The following is a 27480-nucleotide window of genomic DNA, read 5'->3' as shown; positions in this document are numbered from 1 at the left end:
AGTCAAGGTTTCTCAGCTGGCAGTTGAACATTAAGATCACTGGCGAGCACTGGGTTGCTGCATGTGCTACGTTCCTGCAAATGCTAAGGAACTCGCTGAGTTACTGTCCTAGTGACCCCTCCCTTTGTGAAGCCTTTAAGGCCTGCTCCAAAGTTTGGTTGAATCTCTCCGTCTGGTTATTTGTCACTGGGTGATAAGGAGTTAATCTCACACACCTGACACTGATTTTCCAGGTACTTCTCAAACTCTTGTGCCACAAACTATTGTCACTCATGACTTGCTCGGGGCATAAAAACCAGGCAAGTACTTCATCTATTCGGTCTATTGTTGCTCTTGAGTCGTGTAAGATTAGGAACAATCAAGCATAGTAATCAGAAGTTGGCCATGAGTCAGAGGAGATAGTGGAGCGCTAAATGAATACTTTTCATCAGTATTCACACTGTAAAAAGACATGTGGTCAAGTAGAATACTGAGGTACAGACTACTAGACTAGATAGGATTGAGGTGCATAAGAAGGAGGTGTTAGAAATTCTGGAAAGTGTAAAAATAGATAAGTCCCCTGGGCCTGATGGGATTTATCCTAAGATTCTCTGGGAAACTAGGGAGGAGATTGCTGAGCCTTTGGCTTTGATCTTTATGTCATCATTGTCTACAGGAATAGTGCCAGAAAACTGGAGGAGAGCAAATGTTGTTCCTTTGTTCAAGAAGGGGAGTAGAGACAGCCCTGGACGTTATCGACCAGTGAGCCTTACTTTGGATGTGGGTAAATGTTGGAAAGGGTTATAAGAGATATTATTTATAATCATCTAGAGAGGAATAAGTTGATTAGGGATAGTCAACATGGTTTTGTGAAGGGTAGGTCATGCTACACAAGCCTTACTGAGTTCTTTGCGAAGGTGACCAAACAGGAGAATGAGGGTAAAGCGGTTGAGGTGGTGTATATGGATTTCAATAAGGTGTTTGATAAGGTTACCCACAGTAGGCTATTACACAAAATATGGAGGCATGGGATTGAGGGTGATTTAGTGGTTTGGATCAGAAATTGGCGAGCTGAAAGAAGACACGGGATGGTGGTTGATGGGAAATATTCATCCTGGAGTTCAGTTACAAGTGGTGAGGAAGTTAAAATGTCACCTGGATGGTCAGTTCCATGCTTTGCTTCTCTTCCAGGGCACATTGGGGACTCTAGGATTAAAAATCCCACTACCAAAGAACTTACTGCAATAGCAACTGAAAGCCAGTACTCTTTCAATCCTCACATGTGGATTCCCCCCATTCCATGTAAGTAAGCCTAGACAGGCTTTGTCCTTTCCAGACAGAACTAATAGCCCTGGCCCCAACTCAGCTAGCTGCCTCCCTCTCCCATTGTCTCATTTCCCCTCCATATTAGCATAGGTATGTTAGTTCCCCATTTAGAGCAGGCAAAACCTTTCTGCCTTAATTCCTTTCCATTAACACAATCATGGAAGATAAGTTAACCGTTGTCTATAGTCCATTCCCACATTATTTCAGGACATTGACATTCATCAGGTTTTGTAAAATTATAATTGCCTACTTTATGTTGTGCGATGGCAATCATCCATGTGACTGATAAGTCTTTGTTCAAGTCTTATAAAAAATACTGTCTCTGGGTGTAAGGCAGAGATTCATGAAGAAGAGCTGCTACAAGTCGGCACTCAGCGACTTTGGTGATGCTTTGAATCTCTCGCCGGCTGTCCGATAATAAAGGCACCGTTGTTGAACAGAAAACTTGTGTTGTTCGGATTTGTGAGGAAAAAAAAACAGTCATCAACATTTGGTGCCACAACCCCGATCTCAATAAAGGGAATGACTCACGGGGCTGAGTATGTGGCATGAAAATCTGAATTGGGCAGAACTGAGCGGTAAGTGCGCCTCGGGGTGTTTTACCCCAGACTGCTCCTTGTGTTCAGCCAGACGGTCTGTCAGTCGCCCTGTGGAACCGGTATTTTGACAAGCCACCCAGACTCAGTGTGTAAGGTAGGAAAGTTGTCCAGTTGCTCTAAAATCACTGCGGCGTGACATTGGCTACTCTATATTGTGTGAATTCTGGTCTGGGAGCTGCCTCTTTGAATACGGCTGGTGGGAAAAAAAGAACAGGCTCGGTAAATTTCTCATCCCGTGGGATGAATAGGGTCAGTGTCAATTGTTTATAATAGAGCAGGAAAGTAAAATGGAATAATGTCTTGATGTGGCTGGAAAGTGGACCCCCCCCCCCCCCCCCCCCAACACGTGCGAATACTTACCTGATCTGGAAAAAGACATCCGAAAACTAAGTGCAGCACTAAACAAACGACCAGGGCACAAGATCTGGCCTCTGGAGGGAGCTTGGGACCTGGGTGCCTGTGAGCAAGCGGTGAACTTGATCTGGAAGAGAAACTGTGGGAAAACGTGGAAATCCATTATTAAGGAGTGGAAGGAGAGGGCCGATAACAAATGGCAGCTAGCCAGCTGGAGAAATAAGGGTTAAAATAATGCCAGCGACAGGGAGATGGAAGCACTAACAGCAGATGGGACTCTGGAGGGCTGGGAAGCGCTGAAGGCCGAATGTGAATGGGTGGATGGTAGGCGAAAAAGGGAACAGGATAAACAGCATAAAGAGGCTAAAGCTGGACAAGATAAATTAGAGGGGTTATAGCGGCAGCGCTGCAAGGAGAACGAAAGCACTTCTCAGGATCCCGAGCTCAGGTCTGGCATACTGACCCTGTTTGAGGAGGGAGGGAATGATAGAGGATGAATAGGGATGCAATCCCAGGGTGTTGAGGATATCAGTTGAACCACCCCAAACCCCCTTCCCGTCCCCCGTATCCGAGCCCTGAGAGAACTTGCATAGCTGACCGGGTTAAAACACGCGTTAGGAAATCTATGGCACTCTGTGATCTCTGCACTGGAGGTCACTATGTCACGTCACCCCCTGAACTATGTTCCCTATCAGGCAGTTGCCGAACCCCAAAGCAGATGAGGAAACAAGCCACACGCTATCGCTATGTCCCGTGGAAACCCCAAGGAATGATTATGATTATGAATCAGGTGCCAGACCGTAAAGATAAGCTTGCCCAATTCGCTCAGTACGTCCAGCACACTATTCAAATATACAATGCCACAGCATGGGATCTATTTGTCCTTTGCTACATAATTTTGTCACCAGAAGAGGTTACTAAATGGCAGGAACAAATGGATGAGAGTGATGGAAAGGGCCAGTCCTCACCTACGAGGGTTTTTTTTCTCTTATTTAACCCCCCACACTACCGCCTAACTGCGGTAGTGCTTATTTTTTCCCCAGCACCCATGGTGTATGTGTGTGTGTAGGTGTGAGACACAGTGAGAGACACAAAGTGCACGAATCTTTATTCAATTTCCACCACCAGGAAGATAGGAAAACACCCAAGTGGCCAGTGACAAGCAGTGCCCTTCACATCAAAGGGCAATGCTGTGTGATCAAACAGTGAAGGGGAGGGCAGGGATTAAATCAAAATAGAGTTGGAGGGGGAAATAATGCACTCCACTCCCTGCGGCGCCCACCTCTCCCTGAACAACTCCAGGGGGTTGGTATACACCGCGTGCTCCCCTACGAGGGTTTAAGTGACAGATTCAAAGATGACACTCAAGTGAATCAAACTTTCCAGTCATTAGAAAGTGCCCTGCAACAGCCCGTTAACATTAGCAAGTTCCTCGGCTGCAGACCCAAGGTGGGAGAGGCCGGGGGAGACTTCTGGGAGAGATTTGTTGCCTGCTATGGGACCTTTGCTGGGGATCAAGTTTTTAACTCTGGGAAGGACTCACCATGGTTTAACTCAAATGATTCTACAATGTGTCCCCTCAGCCTTGCTGACATGATACACACAAACAATATGTACTGGTCTGAAAACACCAGGTCCCAGATGAGAAGAGCCCTCATGTGTTACTGGGAAGGTCAGAATCACCCCAAATCACGCTCCAAATTTCACCCAAAAACAGAGTTCGTTCAGTTGCCTTCCAAGCACTGTGTACCCTCGGGCAGCACTAACGAATTCCCATGGAGTTGGGATACCGCCTGGGCACAGACCTTTCCCCAGATGCCGGTCCAACGAAACCCATTGAACCACCTCTCCCCACAAGGACCCTGGAGGGAGGCACAGGGTGTGCCTGCTATGCACCTTGGACAAAAGAGAGACTGGGCCGATTGCCAGTGAGGCAGCTAGGCCAGTGTTTCAACTGTAGGAGGCCCGGTCACTGGAATGCTGAATGCCCCCTCCCCAGGACCGGACTATCCAGGCCCGGACCTGCCATCCTGGACTCGTTTCACCTGTAACAATCCATTCGCCTGATTTCCAAGCAGTAACCTCCCAGTTGTAAGCACTTTCCCTTCGCAGGAACCTCACATCACCTTACAGATAACTGGAATGCCAATCCCATTTATGATAGATACGGTGGTGGGGGGGTGGGGTGCAACCAACTCCACCCTTGATCAGGAGATTGTGAGGAGCAAGGGAATACAGCTACCAGGCAACACCGTGGCACTGGCTGGGTTTGAAGGGACCAGCAGCATATACCCTAAAACTGTTCTGCTGGAAGTTGGGTTCTGCAGGCAAGTCTGTTCTATTCCTTTCACAGTGACAGCCAGGATTGGATGGAACCTGGCATGCAGGGATCAGCTTTGTCCCCTAGGAATCAAGATCAGCTGCACAGAGGAAGGCATTAAGATGGGACTGCATGGCCATGCGCAATTTCCCCGATTTATGGTCCCCCCGGTGGTGGGGGCTCAGCATTGAACAGTCTACATTCACACTGCCGCTCTTGACTCCGGACCCCCATGTGACAGCTTGCCATGATGCTACTGATGCTCCGCAGATCACGGCCAGTACTACACACCGTTGGAGGGTATGGAGTTCTCCGTTTCGATTATCGGTGGGGAAGGCTCTGCTTACCTTGTCCAAATCCCACACTCCCTGTGGCAGCAAACGGGGTTGGTAGTCCCACACATCACCCAAAACATCAGCCCATGGTTTAAACCCAAAGATGTGGGCCACCTTGCCTACACCCTGACACAACTCGCTTCCGATATCCAGGGGACCATGGCAACAGAGGGCCGTTGGAAAAACTGGGAATTCCCGCCACACATCCTCTGTGAACCCAACCAGGGCCTTTAAACCGCGCCCCAGCTGTGGACTGCCTCCAACCATGAAGTCGACTGCACTTCTTGCCCTCCCATACAAATACAACTAAAGACAAACCAGAGCCTGCCTTCAATCCCACAGTACGTCATCAAACCAGAGGCAGAACAGGGAATCCAGACCCTCATTGACTCATTTCTGGCCAATCACTGTGCAACACCCCAATCTTCCCAGTGCCCAAGCCAGGCCAACAGGACTGGAGGTTGCTGCAGGATCTGAGGAAGATCAATGAGATTGTGGCGCCTCGTCCCAAACCCGGCTACCATATAAAGCTGCATACCTGCTGATGCCTGTATCCTTATCATTGATCTACAGCATGCCTTCTTTTCCTTCCCGCTACACCTGGACTCTCAATATTTATTCATCCTTACCTACCGGGGCCAGCAATATACTTGGACTCACCTACCCCAGGGATTTGTCCACTCACCGACCCTATTCTCATAAACCCTACACAGTCAGTTACGGACCCTGAAACTCCCACAAGGATCTACCGTTGTCCAAATATGTAGATGACCTGCTCGTCGCCAGTAACAGCCTGTCAATCTGTGAGACCGATACCACAGTATTACTGAACTTTTTACACTAACTTGGGTATGTGGTTCTGCCCCATAAAGGTCAAGAGCTGTCAATAGGAGGTGAAATTATTGGGGCTTCTCCTCTCCACTGGGGAATGAAAATTGACTGAAGAATGCATTCCGCCCATTGCAGAAACCCTGTCACCTACGACCACTAAACAAATGCGGGCCTTCCTTGGACTTTTAAATTTCTGTAGGCAATGGATTCAGAATGTAGCCCTGCTCGCCTACCAACTTCACTGGCATCAACCAATGCTCTCCCCAACTTTATTCTTATAACCAAGCAGCTGACGGCATTCACTGGACTGAAAAACAGACTTCTACAAGCCCCAGCCCTAGGCTGACCTCTGTACGATCGACTGTATGTTACCATTAAGGATGGATGTGCCATTGCTGTCCTCACCGAAACTGACGGAGACAGGAAACGGCCAGTGGCATACTTCTCAACCAAATTGAACCCGGTAGCAGCTGGCTTCCCGCCCTGCTCCCAGGTACTTCCTGCCACACATGTCCTCATATTAGTTGCCTCAAACATCACCCTGCACCAGCTGGTGGTGGTTCTAACCATGCACTCTGTTGTCGACCTTCTCACCTCCCGGCAGACTCAACATTGCCGTTAGAGACCCTGTCAGTTGCAGCAGTGTGGGCTGAGCATTTGACCACTGCTAAGCTGGAAGGTAACAGTAGGGCCTGTAAAAAATTGTATGCAAAAACACCACGCCCAGAATAAATATGAAGCAGCCCTACTCAACAACCTACTATTGACCTTTTCTCATTGCTCCACCCTGAATCCGGCCACCTTCCTGATGGAACCCCCGCAGCATCTCTCATCTCCTGAACATGATTGCCTGCTACAAAATCAGCTTTTCACCTCTGCTCATGGTGATTTAGCTGACTTACCCCTTGCACATGTAGACTTCACCTTCTACGTGGATGGCAGCTCTTACATTTCACCTGCTGGTCAGTGATGTTCTAGATATGCCATTGCTACTGATGGTTGAATACGCAGACTTCAAAACCCCACCATCAGCACAAAAAGCTGAATTGTTTGCCCTTACCTGGGCTTGTATCCTGGCTGAGGGCAGTTCGGCCAATATTTTCACAGACTCTCACGAAGCTTTTGGTGTCGCACATGACTATGCCCATACCAAACCATGATAGTCCGGTCCTGGGGAGCATTCCAGTGACCGGGCCTCCTGCAGTTGAAACACTGGCCTATGGGAACATAGGGGATTTTTAACCTCTACAGGGCAACCCATTAGTAACGCTGTTTTTGTATACAATCTCTTCCAGACCTTACAGTAACCTTCCAGCCTCACAGTGGTCAAATGCTCAACCCACACCGGTGCAACTGACAGGGTCTCTAAGGGAAATGAACAGGTAGGTGCTTCCGCCAAACAGGCAACATTACACCCCCCCTTCTAGTTCCCTTGGGTTCACAGAAACATCATGTTACAAAAAGTATCAGAACGAGTATGCCAGACCTGGATGAAATACTCAACTTACAGGGGGAACACAGACTGTGGTCACGGATGGGGTGCACCATAGATGCCCATACCAAACCATAGATGACCCCTACAAAACAGGTCTGTGTTCCCTCTTTACTTTTACCTATCTTAGTAGACTATGTACATAACAGTACCCACCGAGGCAAGGAGGGAATGGTCAACACTTTGTTACAGACCTGGTGGCACCCCAACTTCCAGAAGGCAGCTGAGAAATGAGCATGAACGTGCCCAATCTGTTAAAAATCAAATGTTAGAAAAGGGATGCCTTGCAGTTCAGGAACCACCTCCTTGCCTGTTGGGTTTTTTAATTGTTTACAACTGGATATTGCAGAACTACCCAAAGTACAGTGTTATAAATATTGTTTGGTAATAATAGAGATCTTCAGCAAATGGATTGAGGCAATCCCAACAACGGCAACACAGCTGCAACAGTAGTGAAAATACTGCTGAGGGAAATAATTCCCCACTACGGACTCCCAGAGACTATTAGCTCAGATAATGGGCCACACTTCGTGGCCAAAGTTAATCAGGAAATTAGCAGGGAACTCGCAATAAAACAGTAATTCCATTGTTCCCACCACTCAAAGTGGCTGGTGTGGTAGAACGAGCAAATAGTACCCTATAAAACAAGCTAGCAATGTTAAAACAACAAACAGGCCAAAATTGGTTGAAGGTCCTCCTCCAGCCCTATTCCACACGAGGGTTACCCCTTCTAGCAAGACCGGTCTGTCCCCTCCTGCGATAATTTACGGGAAACCAATGAGGACCCCATGGGGACCTGGGATAGTCCGACCACCCCTCCCTGAGAAATTGAATATGAACACCCTGGGAGAGGAGGTGTGGGTGTACCTACAGGGGCTAACCAAAACTCTCCAAAGCTTGCATTCACAGGTACACCAGGCTTGCAAAGAAAGCAACAATCTGTCTGAAGGGAACTACCTTGCTGTCGAGCCAGGGGATTTTGTCCTGATAAAGGACTGGGAACGAAAAAAGCTGGGACCGAGATGGAAAGGGTGTTTCAGGTGCTACTAACCACTCCCACGGGTTGTGAAAGTACACAGCCGTCCCCAGTGGATACACAGAACTGACTGCAAAAGAGCCAGTGTGGAAGCAGACAACCACTAAGGACAATGTTTTCCATACTGGTGACTTTGTGAGGTGACATCTTGAGAAGGGGTAGATCCCAAATTGACACCTCTTGGCATAGTACCTTTTTGCACCTAGCCTATCAGACAGCCCGTGTAACAGGGAGCGATACCCTCTGCTGGGTATATGCCCACATGTCCCCCACTTTGTGGGAGGAATCCCTTTCTTGCCGGTGTCTTTTTGCTGGCACGAGCTGGCCAAATGGCTACTGCATAGAGGTCCTTCCAGTGATTTTGGTAACACTGACGATGCACAGTGAGGGTCAGCACGGTTAACCTGATCTCATTCAGGGGCTGGTGTCATCCCAGTTATAACCAATCACATAAGCCCTCCTCCCTTGTAATTCTCAACAATACCATGGACTACACCATTTGCTTCAGGCAGGAAGGCACTTATGTTGGAATGGGTGAGTGCTCCTCTACCATCCTCTGGGTCGAACCCATTCAGAATTTAACAGAATATGGGTATTTTATATTCAATTGGTCCACCATCTCCAACAGAACCAGGGGCCTCCTCTGGAATAACCCTGCTCCCGGACTGTGGGAGGCACTGTTTCCACCCTGACAGCTTACAATGGCACATACTTCATTTGCGGGTTGAAAGCTTATCCCTTGGTTTCCTCAGATTAGGCAAAAGTGAGGACAGCCAATGCTGGAGATCAGAGTCAAGATTAGAGTGGTGCTGGAAAAGCACAGCAAGTCAGGCATCATCCAAGAAGCAGGAAAATCGCGTTTCGGGCAGGAGCCCTTCATCAGGAATCTCTTTTCCCTAGATTGGGAGGGTTCATGCTATCTGGGGTATGTTGTGCCCCGCATTTGGGTTCTGGGCAACCTGCCTTCACTCCTGAGATCCAGAAGTTCCTCACCTGGGTGGGAATATTCTCTCCCCTGACAGGAATCTATTTGCACTCCCGAGAACTTAGCCAGCTCAGGACCCTATGGGAAAGCATTGCAAATGATATGGCTAACACTCTGACTGAGTTTAACGCCGAGCTACTCACAGTTAGGACCAAGGCCCTCCAAACCATTTGGCACTGGACTTCCTGCTAGCAATGGAGGGTGGTACCTGTGCCATTGTGGGGGCAGAATGTTGCACCTACATCTCTAATGAGTCCACCAACATTACTGACCTCTCTAAACATATCACGTGGGAAAGCCAGACTCTCCAAACTACTGATGGGAGGTTTTAGCAATGGTATGGGAGAGTGGTTACTGGGGGGCATCCTTGGAGGGTTGGGCAGCCTGCTGGCTTATATCGGAATTACCATACTAATTGTGATCTCCTGCATTTTAGTACTTTGGTGCTTATGGCCACTATTGTCCGAATGCTTCCAGGCTCTGAGGGAGGCGGGGGCCTGGTTGGTCATCTAATGATCAAGAAGACAGAATGAGGAAGTTAAAATGTCACAAAAGGGTCAGTTCCATGCTTTGCTTCTCTTTCAGGGCACACTGGGGACTTTAGGGTTAAAACTCCCACTACTAAAGGACTTACTGCAACAGCAACTGAAAGCCTGTACTCTTTCAATCCACACATGTGGATTCCCCCATTCCACACCTAGACAAGACCTTTGTCCTTTCCAGACAGGACGAACAGCCCTGGCCCCAACTCAGCTAGCTGCCTCCCTCTCCCATTGTCTCACTTCCCCTCCATATTAGCATAGGTATGTCAATCCCCCAGTTACCTCATCTCCATATTAGCATAGGTATGCGAGTTCCCCATTTGTAGTAGGCAAAACCTTTCTGCCTTAATTCCTTTCCAAGTTTGTGAGAAAATTTGTAGCTCGGGTGCTCGTCGTTGTGGTTCTGTTCGCCGAGCTGGGAATTTGTGTTGCAGACGTTTCGTCCCCTGTCTAGGTGACATCCTCAGTGCTTGGGAGCCTCCTGTGAAGCACTTCTGTGATCTTTCCTCCGGCATTTGTAGTGATTTGAATCTGCCACTTCCGGTTGTCAGTTCCAGCTGGCCATTGCAGTGGTCGGTATATTGGGTCCAGGTCGATGTGCTTAATTCCTTTCCATTAACACATTATCATGGAAGATATGATAATCGGTTTCTATAGTCCATTCACACATTATTGCAGGACATTGACATTCATCAGGTTTTGTAAAATCACCATTACTTACTTTATGTTATGTGATGTCAATCATCCGTGTGACTGATAAGTCTTTGTTCAAATCCTATATAAAAATATTGTCTCTGGGTGTAAAGCAGAAATTTGTGAAGAAGAGCCGCTACAAGTAGGCACTCGGCTACTTTAGTGACGCTTTGAATCTCTCGCTGGCTGTTCGATAATAAAGGTACTGTTGAACAGAAATCTAGTGTTGTCCGGATTTGTGGAAAAAAGCAGGCATCGACAGTGGGGCACCTCAACCACCTGTTTTAGATGCACTGTTGTTTGTCATTTTTATTAACTATCTGGATGACGGCATAGAAGGATGGGTTAGTAAATTTGCATATGATGCTAAGGTCGCTAGAGTTGTGGATAGTGCCAAAGGATGTTGTAGATTACAGAGGGACATGGATAAGCTGCAGAGGTAAAAACAATGACTGCAGATGCTGGAAACCAGATTCTGGATCAGTGGTGCTGGAAGAGCACAGCAATTCAGGCAGCATCCGAGGACAGGCAAAATCGACGTTTCGGGCAAAAGCCCTTCATCAGGAATAAAGGCAGAGAGCCTGAAGCGTGGAGAGATAAGCTAGAGGAGGGTGGGGGTGGGAGAGAGTGGCATAGAGTACAATAGGTCAGTGGGGAAGGAGATGAAGGTGATAGGTCAGGGAGGAGAGGGTGGAGTGGATAGGTGGAAAAGGAGCTGGGCAGGTCGGACAAGTCCGGACAGGTCAGGGGATCGAGTTTCTGGAGGTTAGAAGCTAGGATGAGGTGGGGGAAGGGGAAATGAGGAAACTTAAAATCCACATTGATGCCCTGGGGTTGAAGTGTTCCGAGGCGGAAGATGAGGCGTTCTTCCTCCAGGCGTCTGGTGGTGAGGGAGCGGCGGTGGAGGAGGCCCAGCACCTCCATATCCTCGGCAGAGTGGGAGGGGGAATTGAAATGTTGAGCCACTGGACGATGTGGAGACCGCATCGGGAGCAACGGATACAATAGATGATATTAGTGGATGCGGTCTCCTCTACATTGGGGAGACTGGACGCCTCCTAGCAGAGCGCTTTAGGGAACATCTCCGAGACACCCGCACCAATCAACCACATCGCCCAGTGGCTCAACATTTCAACTCCCCCTCCCACTCTGCCGAGGATATGGAGGTGCTGGGCCTCCTCCACCGCCGCTCCCTCACCACCAGACGCCTGGAGGAAGAACGCCTCATCTTCCGCCTCGGAACACTTCAACCCCAGGGCATCAATGTGGATTTTAACAGTTTCCTCATTTCCCCTTCCCCCACCTCATCCTAGCTTCTAACCTCCAGAAACTCGATCCCCTGACCTGTCCGGACTTGTCCGACCTGCCCAGCTCCTTTTCCACCTATCCACTCCACCCTCTCCTCCCTGACCTATCACCTTCATCTCCTTCCCCACTGACCTATTGTACTCTATGCCACTCTCTCCCACCCCCACCCTCCTCTAGCTTATCTCTCCACGCTTCAGGCTCTCTGCCTTTATTCCTGATGAAGGGCTTTTGCCCGAAACGTCGATTTTGCCTGTCCTCGGATGCTGCCTGAATTGCTGTGCTCTTCCAGCACCACTGATCCAGAATCTGGATAAGCTGCAGAGCTGGGCAGAGAGGTGGCAAATGGAGTTTAATATGGAAATGTGGGAGGTGATTCACTTTAGAAGGAATAACAGAAATGTACAGTACTGGGCTAATGGTAAGATTCTTGGTAGTATAGATGAGCAGAGAGAACTCCGTGTTCTTGAAAGTTGCCACCTAAATTGATAGGGTTGTTAAGAAGGCATATGGTGTGTTAGCTTTTATTGGTAGGGGGATTGAGTTTTGGAACCATGAGATCATGCTGCAGCTGTACAAAACTGGTCTAGCCACATTCCTGAAGAAGGGCTAATGGCCGAAACGTCGATTCTCCTGTTCCCTAGATGCTGCCTGACCTGCTGCGCTTTTCCAGTAACACATTTCCATCTCTGATCTCCAGCATCTGCAGACCTCACTTTAGCCACATTTGGAGTAATGCATACAGTTCTGGTCACCGCATTATAGGAAGGATGTAGAAGCTTTAGAAAGCGTTCTGAGGAGACTTACTAGGATGTTGTCTGGAATGGAGGGAAGGTCTTATGAGGAAAGGCTGAGGGACTTGAGGCTGTTTTTGTGAGAGAGAAGAGGGTTGAGAGGTGACTTGAGACATATAAGACAGAGGGTTAGATAGGGTGAACAGTGAGAGCCTTTTTCCTAGGATGGTGATGGCCTGCACGAGGGGAGATAGGTTTAAATTGAGGGGTGATAGGTATAGGTCAGATGTCAGAGGTAGTTTCTTTACTCAGAGTAGTAGGGGCATGGAACACACTGCCTGCAACAGTCATAGACTCGGCAACTTTAAGGGCATTTCAATGTTCTTTGGATAGTTATATGGACAAGAGTGGAATAGTGGAGGTTAGATGGGCTTCAGATTGGCTCCACAGGTCGCACAGCATTGAGGGCCGAAGTGCCTGAACTGCGTTGTAATATTCTATGTTCTATTTGCATGATCCCACTTTCCCCTCAATCTGGAAGTCCACATTCAGACATCAAAAATAGTTCCTGGCTATGGCACCACACCAGAGTAACCTTGGTGCTCTGGTTCCCGCAACTTTCATCTTAACGGGGAAGAAAGAGTAATTCTCATTTCCCACGGGAGCCATCTGTCTGATACCCTTACCATTTCAGAAGGTGTAACTCCGGGCAGTTTCCATGACTGGTTTTCTTTCTCGGGAACAAGTCCACCACTTGGCTCAAAACAGGATCATTCTGAGTAGACTCCGTACCTGACTCGCTGATCCCAGTACTTAGTCACCTTAGAAAAAGTACATAATTTTCAGGTTCCAGTTGGGGACATCTTTACTCCCTGGTAGTGGTCACCCTGCCAGAGTATCTCCATTGCTGTGCTACTCTGTCTGTCAGTATTTGATCTCATAGGCTGACAGAGCAAATGCCGATCTCTACAGGTGTGCTGCTGCCGTTGACAGAATCCTTGTGTGGGTCAGTGTCAGTCAAAAGCATGAAGTGTCTGTTGTAAAGGAAATGGGTAAATATTTTTATGCCAGACACAATGCTCAATCCATGTTTTTTGACTTGAGCACAATTCCACTCTGTCTTCGTTAGTGACCTCGATGCAAACATAATGGGCCTTTCCTCTGCATTTGGTAAGATGTGCCAATCCCATAAGGTGAGGCATCATACTCCAACTATAGTGACAACTTTGGGTCAAAATGCATTTACACTTCCAAAGTTTTTAAGGTTTTCTTCACCTCTTGGTAAGCCACATCACATTCCTGGGTCTGCTTCCACAGCTGCCCTTTTCCCAGCAACAGAACCAGGGGTTTAGAATGGTTGCCAGATCCGAGATGAGCTTGCCATAATAATTGATAAGTCCCAAGAACACACTCAGTTGAGACATATGCGCTGGTCTATGGGCCTCCAGTGTATGCCTATCTACTCCAGTCCCATTATCCAGCATTTGGTCCATACCCTTGTATGATATAGTACTTCTGAAAATGGACTATTAAAATACTTCTTAAATGTTTTGATGGTTCCCCCTCTACTACACTTTCAGGCAGTGAATTCTCGCTATCCACCTCACTCTGGCTGAAAAAAAAGTTCTTTCTTAAGTTCCCTCTGAATCTTCTGCTCCTAAATCTATTCCCTTTGGTTATTGATCTCTCCAAAACAGGAATTCATTTTTCCAATCTGCTCTATCTATATCCCGAATAGTGTTGTATAACCCAATCAAGTTCCCCTCTCCACTCTAAGGAAAACAATCCAGCTTATCTAGTTTCTCTTCATAGTTGAAATGCCCGAACCCATGCAAAATCCTGGAGAACCTCCTATGCACCCTCTCTAGTGCTGTCACATTCTTTGTACAGTAAGTTGACCAGAACCAAATATGGTACTCAAGCTGTGGTCTTAGTATAGCTCAATCATAACCTCCCTGCTTTTGTATTCAAAGCCTTGAATAATAAGAAAAGTATATCATATATCTTCTTATCCATCTCATTCACTTGCTCTGTTGTCTTCAATGATCTGTAGGTTTGCACGTATCTGACCTTTTGTATTTCTTATAGTCCTACTATTCATCTCCTTTTTAGTTGGTTCTGAAAAACTGATGTCGTCTCACTCTTCAGCATTAAATTCTGTTTTCCATTGATGTGAAGAATACAAAAATATGAAGAGTTTGGCCAGTGAGTCCTAGGAATGTAGGCCCATGTGTTATGAACTGATGAACAGCTCTTTGGTGTCCTGGTTGTGAGATAATGCAATGTGGTGCAGTTACAGTTGCAATTAATGCACAGGTAATATTTCTCTCTTCAGTTTGATGTTTCTAAGTGATCACAGTCCCAGGTAATTGTATGTAAAATATCAACTTTTATTGAAAGCAATAGTGTGAATTGATGAACTGTGTCCCAAACCAGTCAGTGGTTTCCAAAATACCATAATGTCATGTCTCGTTTGGAAAGTGCATTGGTAATCAAGCCCCATTATTTATGGATTAACAAAAGTTAAAAGTTTTTTTTAGAAAGTATGCAATGAATCATTCATTTACCTGATTTTCAAACCTAGGTTGACAGAAAGTGTGGATCAGGTTTCTCTCCTTAGCAAAAATTACTATTTATTACAAGTAATTAGACTCTGGATATAAATAAGTTATAAACTGTCAACTGATGAGGTAGTGCAGGAGGGAGGGCTGTGGATCAATGGATCAATTTCTGAGCAAAGTGGAACCTGATCATTTCTGTCACTGATTCAGTGAACTCTGGGTCTTTGGTACTGTTGAGGATCCATGTGGACGATCTGACAGTGAATAAGGAATTATTTTCAAGAAAGGGTGGATGCTGTTGGACTGTACTGTCCACTGCTTTATGGAAAGAACTGTAACTGATGTGGGCCAAGATAGTATTACCTTTACAAAAACATCCTGAGTGGAGAATGAGGTAGTTTGGCAGAGTAAAGTCCTTTCTAAATGAGGTGAGTAAAATACAGCCAATGGCTGTTACTACCTCTGAGGACTTTTCAAAACAACCGCTGAATGGCCTCCAATGGCATGTAACAATTCTGCGATTCTGTATAATTAGATTGTGCAGGAAGGCAAAGAGTTTGAACCTAGCCTTGCACAATTAAAAAAAAAAGTGTTTGAAACTGGAGATGCAACAAAAGGATTAGGAAATAAAGATGCATGTTAAAAAGACTAAAGCAAAACAAAAATAAAAATTGCTCTTAGGAAAAAATAGAAGGGCCTACAGCATTTTCTGTCTTTATTATAATGGATTTCATTTTCACCCTCTGAAAGTATGCAAGAAAGTTTGTTGCTGTTTACAATAATGATGATGACTTAATCTGGAACATATTTAGCCAGCTTTTTATTGAGATGGTTTAATTACCTTGTCAGATTATGAAGCTGCTTTTCATTGGAAAATCACCGCAAGCAGACAAAAGAGTACAAAGATTTAGCTTGAATAGAACAGGATAATTCACATTTTGAAGCAGACACGATCGGGTTCTGAAATGTAAACAGTATTCAGCACAACTGAAGGGAAGATGCTCTTGATCTCAAGGGAATGCAGTGGAGGTTTACCAGACTGATTCCAAAGATGGCAAGACTGACGTATGATGAGAGATTGATTAGTTTTTGCTGGAGTTCAGACAAATGAGGGGAGGTCTCAGAGAGACTTATAAAATTCTAACAGGACCAGACAAGGTAGATGCAGGGAGGATGTTCCTGATGGTAGGGGTGTCCAGAACCAGGGGTTTCAGTCTAAGGATTCGGGGTAGGTCATTTAGGATGAAGATGAGAACATTTCTTCACCCAAACAGTGGTGAGCCTGAAAAATTCATTACTGCAGGAAGTAGTTGATGCCAAACTATTGAATGCATTCAAGAGGCAGCTAGATGTAGCACTTGAGACTGAATGGGATCAAGGATTATGGGGAGAAAGCAGGATTACTTTATGGGGCCGGATGATCAGCCTTGATTGTGATGAATGGGGGAACAAGCTCAAAGGGCCAAATGGCCTCCTCCTGTTCCTATCTTTTAGTTTCTATGTTTCTATGAATAACATCTGTTAGTCGAATTAATAGCTTCAACTTCTGAAGTAAAAAGGTGATGTTTTCTTCCTGAATGTTCTTAATAATTTAATAACTTCTCTTTTTAAAAATGTATTAAAATATTCTCATTACAAATCTTACTAATTAATACATACTCAGAACCCCTGAGTTAGCATAATAATCCAAACTTTCAGAGATACATTTCAGTCATCCATTCACAAGGACTATGGCAGGTAGGTTTTGTGCTGTGGTGGATAGTGCTCTTGCCCCTAAGCAATGAGTTCTAGTTTCAAGTCACAGCCCATATCTTGAAGACTAAGGAGGATAAATTCATAATGTAATGTGCAAGTAGTGAAATGTCCCTTTTTAAACAAAATAATGGGTGTTTTGGGACACTGAAAGCAGTATTGGCAACTGAATTGCATTCTGGACAAACTGGCCAACTGAACAATGTATTGGGAGATGGACGAGGCCAAACAGATATGCAACCAGTTACTTTGATTTATTACATTCAATAGGTGTCAATGAGACTGTGGAACAGAGACTTTAAGCTGGAGTGGGTTTCCTCCAGATGCTCTGGTTTCCTCCCACAGTCCAAAGATGTACAAGTTAGGTGGATTGACCATGCTAAATTGCCCATAGTGTCCAGCGATATGTAGGTTAGATGTGTTCGCCATGGGAAAAATGGGGTGAGGGGAAATGTCTGTATCTGATGCTCTTCAGAGGGTCAGTGTGGACTTGTTGGGCTGAATGGCCTGTTTCCACACTGTAGTGATTCTATTAAAAAAAAACTTGTAGCATTCACTGTCAAATTGTATCAAGCCAGACAGATATGCAAGCCTTGATTGATTATTGAATGTGTTGTTGATGAGACAATGCTGCAAGGTTTTCGATGGAACAAGAGATTGGAGTTTCAGTAGAGTTGCTTTTGAGACAGCGCAGTTCCTAGGATTGGCTGAATCAATAGAGAGATTCCAATACTCAATGCTGTATTTTGTAACAGCCTTCCTGGGACAGAAACCCAATTTAAATTATGCTATTTACATTGTTACATCAAACCGCTGCTAAGCCACTGCCCGGGATAATTAGTTAAAAGAAGCCACTCAGACCAGAGTGGTTGCATACACACTCCAGAGAATATCAGGCCCAAGAAGCAGGAACTGAAAATGTGTTGCTGGAAAAGCGCAGCAGGTCAGGCAGCATCCAAGGAGCAGGAGAATCGACGTTTCGGGCATGAGCCCTTCTTTAGGAATGAGGAAAGTGTGCCAAGCAGGCTAAGATAAAAGGTAGGGAGGAGGGACTTGGGGGAGGGGTGTTGGAAATGCGATAGGTGGAAGGAGGTTAAGGTGAGGGTGATGAGGTGAGGGTGATAGGCCGGAGTGGGGGTGGGGGCAGAGATGTCAGGAAGAAGATTGCAGGTTAGGAAGGTGGTACTGAGTTCGAGGGTTGGGACTGAGACAAGGTGGGGGGAGGGGAAATGAGGAAACTGGAGAAATCTGAGTTCATCCCTTGTGGTTGGAGGGTTCCTAGGCAGAAGATGAGGCACTCTTCCTCCAACCGTCGTGTTGCTATGGTCTGGCGATGGAGGAGTCCAAGGACCTGCATGTCTGATCTCCAGCATCTGCAGTCCTCACTTTCTCCCAAGAAGCAGGAACATTGGGAGCATGAAGAATCCTTGGGACGGCATGGTGGTCCAATGGTTAGCACTACTATCTCACAATGCCAGAGACCTGGGTTTGATCCCAGCCTCGGGCGACTGTCTGTGTGGAGTTTGCATGTTGTGCGTGTGTCTGTGGGTTTCCACTGGGTGCTTTGATTTCCTCCCACAATCGAAAGATGTGCAGGTTAGATGAATTGGCTGTAGTATTCAGGGGAGTAGGTTAGGTAAATTAGTCAGGGGTATATAAGGGGGAAAGGGTTTGGGTGGGATATTCTTCAGAGGGTGGGTGTGGACTTGTTGGGGCCAAAGGATCTGTTTCCACACTATAGGAATTCTAATAGCCTCAACTTCAGTTCAAAGCAGCTATAATTGGGGTAGTACAAAACATTTTAACATCTTGCTCTCCCAAAGCAGATTTTAGACTAGTGCATGAGCATAGACATTTAAGAACTGTAAGGTTACTCGAGATATTAGAGGGAAAGAGTGGTTTTGTAAAGTTGAATATCTATCTACCATGCATTTCAATGATAATAAACCATGTTTCGTGGTAAACCATGTTGCATTATTAGTGTAAAACCAGTCCCACTAAGTAGCAATAGACCATACCATACAAAAACAAAGCTTACAAATCGAAGAGAATAACTTTAACTTTGCAAATTTTTCCAACATATGTTACTGACAGGTGGCAAATGTGGAAGAGATTCCTGGTCAGGCATGTGATGGAAAGAAAATTGTAGCCCCTACCAACACTAATCATAGCTCTGGATTTCAACAAGTGCATGGTGTCACTGTAAGGTCATCTGCTTGGGAGTCCAGCAGGGTGGATGGCTGGTGTAAATCTGAGTCATCGAGGTATACGGTACGGAAACAGACCCAACTCATCCACGCTGACCAGGTTTCTTAAACTGAACTCGTCCCGTCTGCCTGCATTTGGCCTATATTTCTCTAAACTTTTCCTAACCATATATCTGTCTAACGTCTTTTAAATGTTGCAATTTTACTGCTTCTACAACTTCGTCTGGCAACTCATTCCATGCACACACCACCCGTTGTGTGAAAATGTTGCTCCTCAGCTACCTTTTAAATCTTTCTCCTCGCACCTTAGACCTATATGCTCTAGTTTTGGACTCTCCTACCTTGGAGAAAAGATCTTGGCTATTCACCTTATCTATGCTCCTCAAGATTTTATAAATCTCTATAAGGTCAACCCTCAGCCTCTTATGTTGCTGGGTAAAGAGTCCCAGCCTAACCACCCTCTCACTATAACTCAAACCCTCCAGTTTCAGTAACATCCTTTGTAAATCTTTTCTTCACCCTTTCCAATTTAATAACATCCTTCCTTTAGCAGGGTGACCAGAATATACACTGTAACATAATGTCTGAGTTCCTGTACTCAGTGCTCCAACCAATGAAGGCAAGCATGCAAAACACCTGCTTCATAGTCCTGGCTATATGTGATGCCACATTCAAGGAACTATGTACCTGCATTCCTAGGTCTCTGTTCAACAACACTTCCCAGGGTACTTCCATTATCTGTGTAGGACCTGATTTGTCCCATCAAAACGCAACACCTAAATTAAACTCCATCCACCATTCTTCACTCATTGGCCCAGTTGGTCAAGATTCCATTGTACTCTTAGATAACCTTCTTCATCGTCCACTATACCACTAGTTTTGGTGTCATCCACAAACTTACTAACCATGCCTCCTATATTCACATCAAAATTGTTTTTAATAAATGATAAACAATAGTGGACCCAGCACCAATCCTTGCAGCACATCACTGGTCACAGGTCTCCAGTGTGAAGAATAACTGTCCACCCAACCCTCTGTCTCCTCCTGTCAAGTCAATTTTATATCCAATTGGCTAGCTCTCCCTGGATCCCCTATGAAATAACCTTACCGGTCTATCATGTAAATGTTTGGAGTGTAGTTAGCAAGATTAGAAAGTTACAGGCTTAGATTGCCTCTTGGGGCTATGATATTGTGACATGAACAGAGATCTGGCTAAGGGGTGGTCAGGTTGAGGTGTTAAGTCCTCCTGGCTGCAAGGTGTTCAGAAAAGATAGGGGAGGAAATGGGTGATGATTTTGGTTAAGAAGAGTATGGCAGTATTGGAAGAAAAGGATATTTCAGGAGGTTAAAAGGCAGAATCAAGTTAGCCAGAGCTAAGGAATAAGAAGGTTGAAATCATGTTGCTCCGTGTAATGTATAGATCACCTGCAAGTAGAAAGGATTTAGAGAAACAATCTACAAGGAAATCACTGAGAAGGGAAAACATTGTAAAGTATTTATAATAAGGGATTTTAATTACCCATAACTTCTCCTGAAACAGACTAGGAACACTTATCCCTGGTTACCTTTTAAACTATCCAAGACAGTCCAGAGGAACCTCGGTTCTCCAAAAGGACACAGGCAGGGAGTATTTCATTTGGTTGTTTGAATGCCGGATAACATAGTTAACCAAGCATCAGGACCTTGCGATCTTGTTCGGATAATCCGAAATTTGGTTAATCTAATGCCAGATAACTGAGGTTCCTTTGTACTGTCTTGGATAGTTTAAAGTATAGCAAGGGATAAGTTTTTCTAGTGTGTCTCAGGAGAAATTCCTACAGCAGTCTGTATGCAGTCAAACAAGAATGGAGCCACTGCTAGACCTGCTACTTGGGAATGAAGTGAGTCAAGTAGATCAAATGACTTTTGACAACCATCATAAGGATTAGAACGATAATATGAAATTGCGTTTTTGATTCAGAGTAAGCACAGTCAATTAGCAAAGTGGACTTGGATAGAACAAACACAGATCTGGGTCAGGTAGGCTGGAACTGATTTTTTTGTGGAAAAAAGATCAGTGGCTGAACAATGGGCCACATTCAAAGAGGAGATAGCTTGAGCACAGTCAAGGAATATGCCTTCAAAAGGACTTTCTTCCATGAATGACAAAGGAGATAGAAATTAATTTAAAGAACAAAATATCAGTTTATGACAAGTTCCAAGCATTAAATACCAAATCTGAACACAGAAGCTTCAGAAAAGAGGTGAAAAATAAAATGTAAGGATAGAAAAGGAATAATTTCTGGCAGCTGATATAGCAGATATGGGAATTTATTTGATAACAGGGTAGCAAAAAAAGAGGTTTAGGGTCTATTAGGGACCTCAAAGTGATTAAAAAAAAAACCCTTTTAAGTGTGGCTGAGGTATTAATTGAATATTTTGTATCTGTGTTTACCTATGAACCAGATATTGTCCAGACTAAAGTAATGGAGGAGCACACAGTCACTAGAAGGGCTTAATATTGATTATGAGGAGATATTAAATAAATTGTCAGTACTCAAAAGTTGATAAGATATCAATCCAGATGAGATGAATCCAAAGATATTGAAGGAACTGAAAATTGCACAGCCACTTAAAATTATCCTTCTAACCTCCCTGGATTCGGGAGTGGTGCTAGAGGATTGGAGAGTTGCAAATATCATGCCCTTGTTCAAAAAATGGTACAAAGATTTGCCAAGTATCCGGAGAATGGAAAAGCACACGTGATAGGAGACTCAATAGTTAAAGGAATGGACAGGAGATTTTGTGGTTGTGAACGGTACTCCCGGAAGGTATGTTGCCTCCCAGGTGCCAGGGTCCAGGATGTCTCTGATCGAATCTACAAGATTCCGAAAGGGGAGAGTGAGCAACCAGAAGTCGTGGTGCACATTGTCATCGATGACATAGCCTGGAAAAGGGATGAGGATCTAAAAAGTGATTAATTTAGGTTGGTTATTAAAAAACAGGAGGAGCAGAGTAGTGATCTCAGGATTACTACCAGTGCTATGTACTAGTGAGGCAAGGAACAGGGAGTGAGTGCAGCTAAACACATGGTTTTAGGGCTGGTGCAGGAGGGTGAGTTTCATATATGTAGATCATTATCGTACCTTCTGGGGAAGGTGGGACCTGTGCATGAAGGACGGGTTGCACTTAAACTGAAGGGGCACCAATGTCCTCAGCAGGAGGAGATTTGCTAGAGGACTTCGTGAGGGTTTAAATTAGTTTGGCAGGTGGATGGGAACCAGAGCTACAGATCAGAGGCGATGTTAGTTACTGAGCAGGCAGAAATAGAATGCAGAGAGTCTGTCAGGAAGGATACACAGTTGATAGGGCAAAGCAGTGGTTTAAGTGTGTCTGATTCAATGCAAAGAGTGTCAGGAATAAGAGTGATGAACTTTAGAGCATGGATTAGTACTTGGAACTACAATGTTGTGGCCATAACGGAGAGATAGATTTCACAGGGGCAGGAACGGTTGCTGAATGTTCCAGGATTTAGATCTTTTAAAAAGAACATGGAGAGGTATAAAAGAGGAGGGGGAGTAATATTGTTAATTAGAGAGTGCATCACAGCTGCAGAAAAGGAGATTGTTAAGGAAGGTTTGTCTACTGAGTCAGTATGGGTGGAAGTCAATAACAGGAAAGGAGCAGTCCCTTTATTGACTGTTTTCTATAGACCCCCCAATAGCAGAAGAGAGATGGAAGAACAGATTGGACAGCAGATCCTGGAAAGGTGCAGATGTAACAGAGTTGTTGTTATGGGTGACTTCAACTTCCCTAATATTGATTAGAACCTCCTTAGTGCAGATGGTCTGGATGGAGCTGATGTTGTCAGGTGTGTGCAGGAAGGATTCCTGAATCAATATGTAGATGGGTTGACTAGGGGAGAGGCCATATTGGATTTGGTGCCAGGCAACTAGCCAGGCCAGGTGTCAGAGCTCTCGGTGGGAGAGCATTTCGGTGACAGTGAACAGAACTGCCTCACCTTTATCATAGCCATGGAGAGGGATAGGAGCAGACAGTGTGGGAAGGTATTTAATTGGGGAATGGGAAATTATACTGATATTAGACAGGAACTGTGGAGTACAAGTCGGGAACAATTGTTCCACAGAAAATGCAGAACAGAAATGTGGAAGCTGTTTAAGGAGCACTTGTTGCGAGTGTTGGATAACTTTGTCGCACTGAGTCAGACAAGGAATGGTAAGGTGAAGGAGCCTTGGATGACGAGGAGAGGAGCTTCTCGTCAACAGGAAGAAGGAAGCTTATTTAAGGTTGAGGAAGTAAGGATCTGGCACAGCTTTAGAGGATTACAGGATAGCTAGAAAAGAACTCAAAAATGGACTGAGGAAAGCAAGGAGGGGGCACAAAAAAGCCTTGTCAGGAAGGATTAGGGAAAACACAAAAGGTGTTCTAAACTTACGTGAGGAATAAGAGAATGATCACACAGAGGGTAGGGCGATCAGGGATAGTGGAAGGAACTTGTGCCTGGAGTTTGAAGAGGTAGGGGAGTCCCTTGTTGGTAGTGAGAACACTGTGGACCAGGTTAGTAGGCTTCACAGATTGATATTAAGAAAACGGATGTGCTGGAAACTTTGGGAAGCATCAAGATCGGTAAGTCCCCACAGCCGGTGCAGATATATCCAAGGTTACAATGGGAAGCAAGGAATGGGATTGCTGAACCTCTGGCGAGGATCTTTGCAATCTCACTCTCCACAGGAGTAGTACCGGATGTTTGGAGGGAGGCGAATGTTGTTCCTCTGTTCAACAAAGGGAATAGGGAAATCCCTGAGAATTACAGACCAATCAGTCTTACGTCCGTGGTAAGCAAGGTACTGGAAAGGATTTTGAGAGATAGGATTTGTGACTATTTGGAAGAATGTAGTTTGGTTAAAGACAGTCAGCATGGCTTTGTGAGGAGGCAAGCCTTATTGAATTCTTTGAGGATGTGACGAGACAAGTTGACAAAGGTTGAGCAGTGGATGTCGTGTATATGGATTTCAATAAGGCATTTAATAAGGTTACCCATGGTAGGCTCATTCAGAAAGTTAGGAGGTATGGGATACAGGGAAATTTGGCTGTTAGGATACAGAATTGGCTGGCCGAAAAACGACAGCGAGTGGTAGTGGATGGAAAGTATTCCTCCTGGAGGTCAGTGACCCGTGGTGTCCCGTGGGGATCTATTTCGGGCTTCTGCTCTTTATAATTTTTATTAGTGACTTAGATGAAGAAGTGAAAGGGTGGGTTAGTAAGTTTGCCGATAACCAAGGTGTTGTAGATAGTGTTGAGGGCTGTTGCAGGCTACAACAAAACATTGATAGGATGCAGAGCTGGGCTGAAAAGTGGCAGACAGAGCTCAACCTGAATAAATGCGAAGTGATTCATTTTGGAAGGTTGAATTTGAATGCTGAATACAGGGTTAAAGACAGGATTCTTGACAGTATGGAGGAATAGCAGGATCTTGGGGTCCATATATATAGATCCCAAAAGGTTACCACCCAAGTTAATGGGGTTGTTAAGAATGCATATGGTGTTTTGGCTTTCATTAGCCGGGGATTGAGTTTAAGAGCTGTGAGGTTTGCTGCAGCTCTATAAAACCCTGGTTAGACCACACTTGGAATATTGTGTCCAGTTCTGGTTGCCTCATGACAGGAAGGATGTAGGTGCTTTAGAGATGGTGCAGAGGATATCTACCAGGATTCTGCCTCAATTGGAGAGCTTGTCATGAAGGGAGTTTGAGTGAGCTAGGGCTTTTCACACTGAAGAGAAGGAGGAAGAGAAGTAACTTGATAGAGGTGTACAAGGTAATGAGAGGCATAGATAGAGTAGATAGCCAGAGACTCTTTCCCAGGGCAGAAATGGCTGTCACGACGGGTCATAATTTTAGGGTGATTGGAGGAAGGTTTAGGGGAGATATCAGAGGTAGGTTCTTTATGCAGAGAGTGGTGGGCATGCGGAATGCACTGCCAGCGGTAGTAGTAGTTAGGGACATTTAAGTGATTGTTGGACAAGCAAATGGATGGCAATAAATTGAGGAGTATATCAGTTAGACTGATCTTAGATTAAGACAAATGCTTGGCACAACATCATGGACCGAATGACCTGTACTGTTCTATGTTCTACGTTCAATGTTCTACGTTTCCTACAGCAGTTCTTTTGAGCTGTGACATCTGAATTTATAAATCAGAGACAATTTCCAAATGAATCAGACACTCTGTATGTCTTACAGATCATTTAAAGCATTCAGAGAAAGTCATCTTAATAACAAGGGCTCTGGCCAGCCGAAGAAGGCGTATCTTGACACTGGAGCCAGAAAATAAAGATCACTGAACTGACTTTCCAATTTTTCTACCTCCATCAGTAATCTGCTTTCCTCTTTGTTTGTCTGTGTGTGTGTAAGGGGAAGCTAATATGGGATTAGAGTTTTAGTAGAGTTGTATTCCCTTTTTTTAAGCTGTAGCAATAGTCTAATTAATTGTAATAAATAATTATTTTTGTTCACTACAGAAATCTATTCTGTTCTTTCTCTCAAACTTAGTCAGGTAAATTGGGGCATTGTGCAAATAAGGTTAACATTTGTACAACTCTCAGCGATAGTGGGCCTCAAATTTACAGTATACAATCCCAGTGAGTCATCAGCACCAGTCGAAGTTGATAAATATTTGATTATCAATAGTGTAAAGAGTTATAGGGATAATGTGGATGAAAGGCATTGTGGATAAAAGTTCAATCAATGTTTATCCCATTAACTGGCAGGACAGGCTCAATGGCCTGGATGGTCTATTCCTATTCCTGTGTTCCTAATGAAAGACAAAAGTGGAAAAAAATAGGAGGAGTGAGGGAAAAGAACGATCATTTGTAACAACTGATGTCAAAGTAGAGAATTTCTGTTTAAATCAGATTGGAAAAAGTGGATTGTTATTTTAAATGATTGATTCATAATTTTATGTTAGACACGTAAGTAGTAATTTGAGCTCAGATGATAATATGATTTGATGAGAGGTGTTAAATTTGGAGTTGCGATATGCAGGTAGCCTTGCAAATAAATATAAATATGTGACAACTGATTCATTGTGACAGTAGCATCATTTATCGCTATCTGCTCATGATAAATGGGCAATAATGAATCAGGATATTTGTTGGAAGATAATGCATGAAAGAAATGTATAAAATTTCCTGAAGATATTTGTAACATCACCCATGTCATGCATATTTCCCAGAAACATGTTGCCTGACTATGTATCTGTGAGGGTCTGCACAGTCCATCGTTAGCAAATGGAATTCCGAATTGGACTGTTCAATTCAAAAGATCATTGTTTATTCAAAAAAAAGTTTGTATTTCAATAAATACAACTGTGCTGCCTACCATGTGTTTGATTTAGTGCTTTTCGTTTTGCCTGACACTAGTCGTACCATACCACACTGTTGCCACAGGTTGTTCATTGTTTGAATTCTGTGTGTCTGATTGACTCTGCTAATGCTGTAGTAATGTGTTATTATATCCAATTGGGAATGTTCTCACAGTAGCATAGCACCAAGTGCCGCTGACAAGAGGCGATGTTGTAACACATTGCAATTAAAATTTTAAACGCTCTCTCGCTCCTTTATTCATCCAGTGTAACAGGATCGACCATGAGATCTCATGAATATTATTCACACTACATGCATACACAGAAACAGAGAGCACAGTTGTAGAATATTATGGGATTATATAATTATGGGAACATTATTAGGTCACTTAGCCCCTCAAGCATGTACCATCATTCAATGAAGTCACCAGTGAAACATTTCCATTTATTAGGAGGGGAAGCAGTGGCATAATGATATTGTTGTTGAACAAGTAACTCAGAGCCCTAAACTAGTGTTCTGGGTACAGGAACCTGAACTCCACTGCAGCAGATGATGAAGTTTCTTTTTATTTGTTCATGTGATGGGAGTTGCTGACCAGGCCAGCATATACTGCCCATTCCTAATTGCTCAGAAGGCAAATAAGAATCAATCATTTAGCTAAGGATCTGGTGTCAGATATAGGTCAGAATTCCTGCTGTGGTGAAGGGAGTGAATGTTGAACATACTGAATTGAGTGCCAGTCAAACAGGCAGCTTTCTCCTGGATGGTCTTCTTGAGTGTTTTGGAACTGCACCCAACCAGGCAAATGGAGAGCACTCAATCATACCCATGATTTAGATGAGAACTGAGTCACCCACTGTAGAATTCCTAATCCCTGACCTGCTCTTGTAGAATGGAATTCATTGCCGTGACATCAAGGGTTAACCAATAATGTCAGATCTGCAGTAGCAACCATTGATTTTCTTTATCAGTGGCAAATGGAGTTTAATTTAGAAAAATGCGAGGCGCTGCATTTTGGGAAAGCAAATTAAGTGTATTAATGGTGAGTCCTAGGGAGTGTCTCTGAA

At 44.7% G+C, this 27480-nt stretch overlaps 1 long non-coding RNA gene across 1 annotated transcript; it reads left to right on the top strand.

The window, feature by feature from the left end:
- Positions 1–1937: 1937 nt before the first annotated feature.
- Positions 1938–26426, top strand: LOC122556565 (uncharacterized). The gene is made up of 3 exons (XR_006313565.2): positions 1938–1998; positions 7040–7126; positions 25293–26426. It is a non-coding gene; the product is annotated as an uncharacterized LOC122556565 (long non-coding RNA).
- Positions 26427–27480: the final 1054 nt, after the last annotated feature.

Source organism: Chiloscyllium plagiosum, unplaced genomic scaffold (assembly GCF_037043375.1).
Source record: "Chiloscyllium plagiosum isolate Xiang-an unplaced genomic scaffold, Cpla_swu_hap1 HiC_scaffold_16, whole genome shotgun sequence".
NCBI lineage: Eukaryota > Metazoa > Chordata > Chondrichthyes > Orectolobiformes > Hemiscylliidae > Chiloscyllium > Chiloscyllium plagiosum.
Note: the sequence above shows the minus strand (reverse complement) of the source record. Positions and strands in the feature narration are given on the sequence as shown.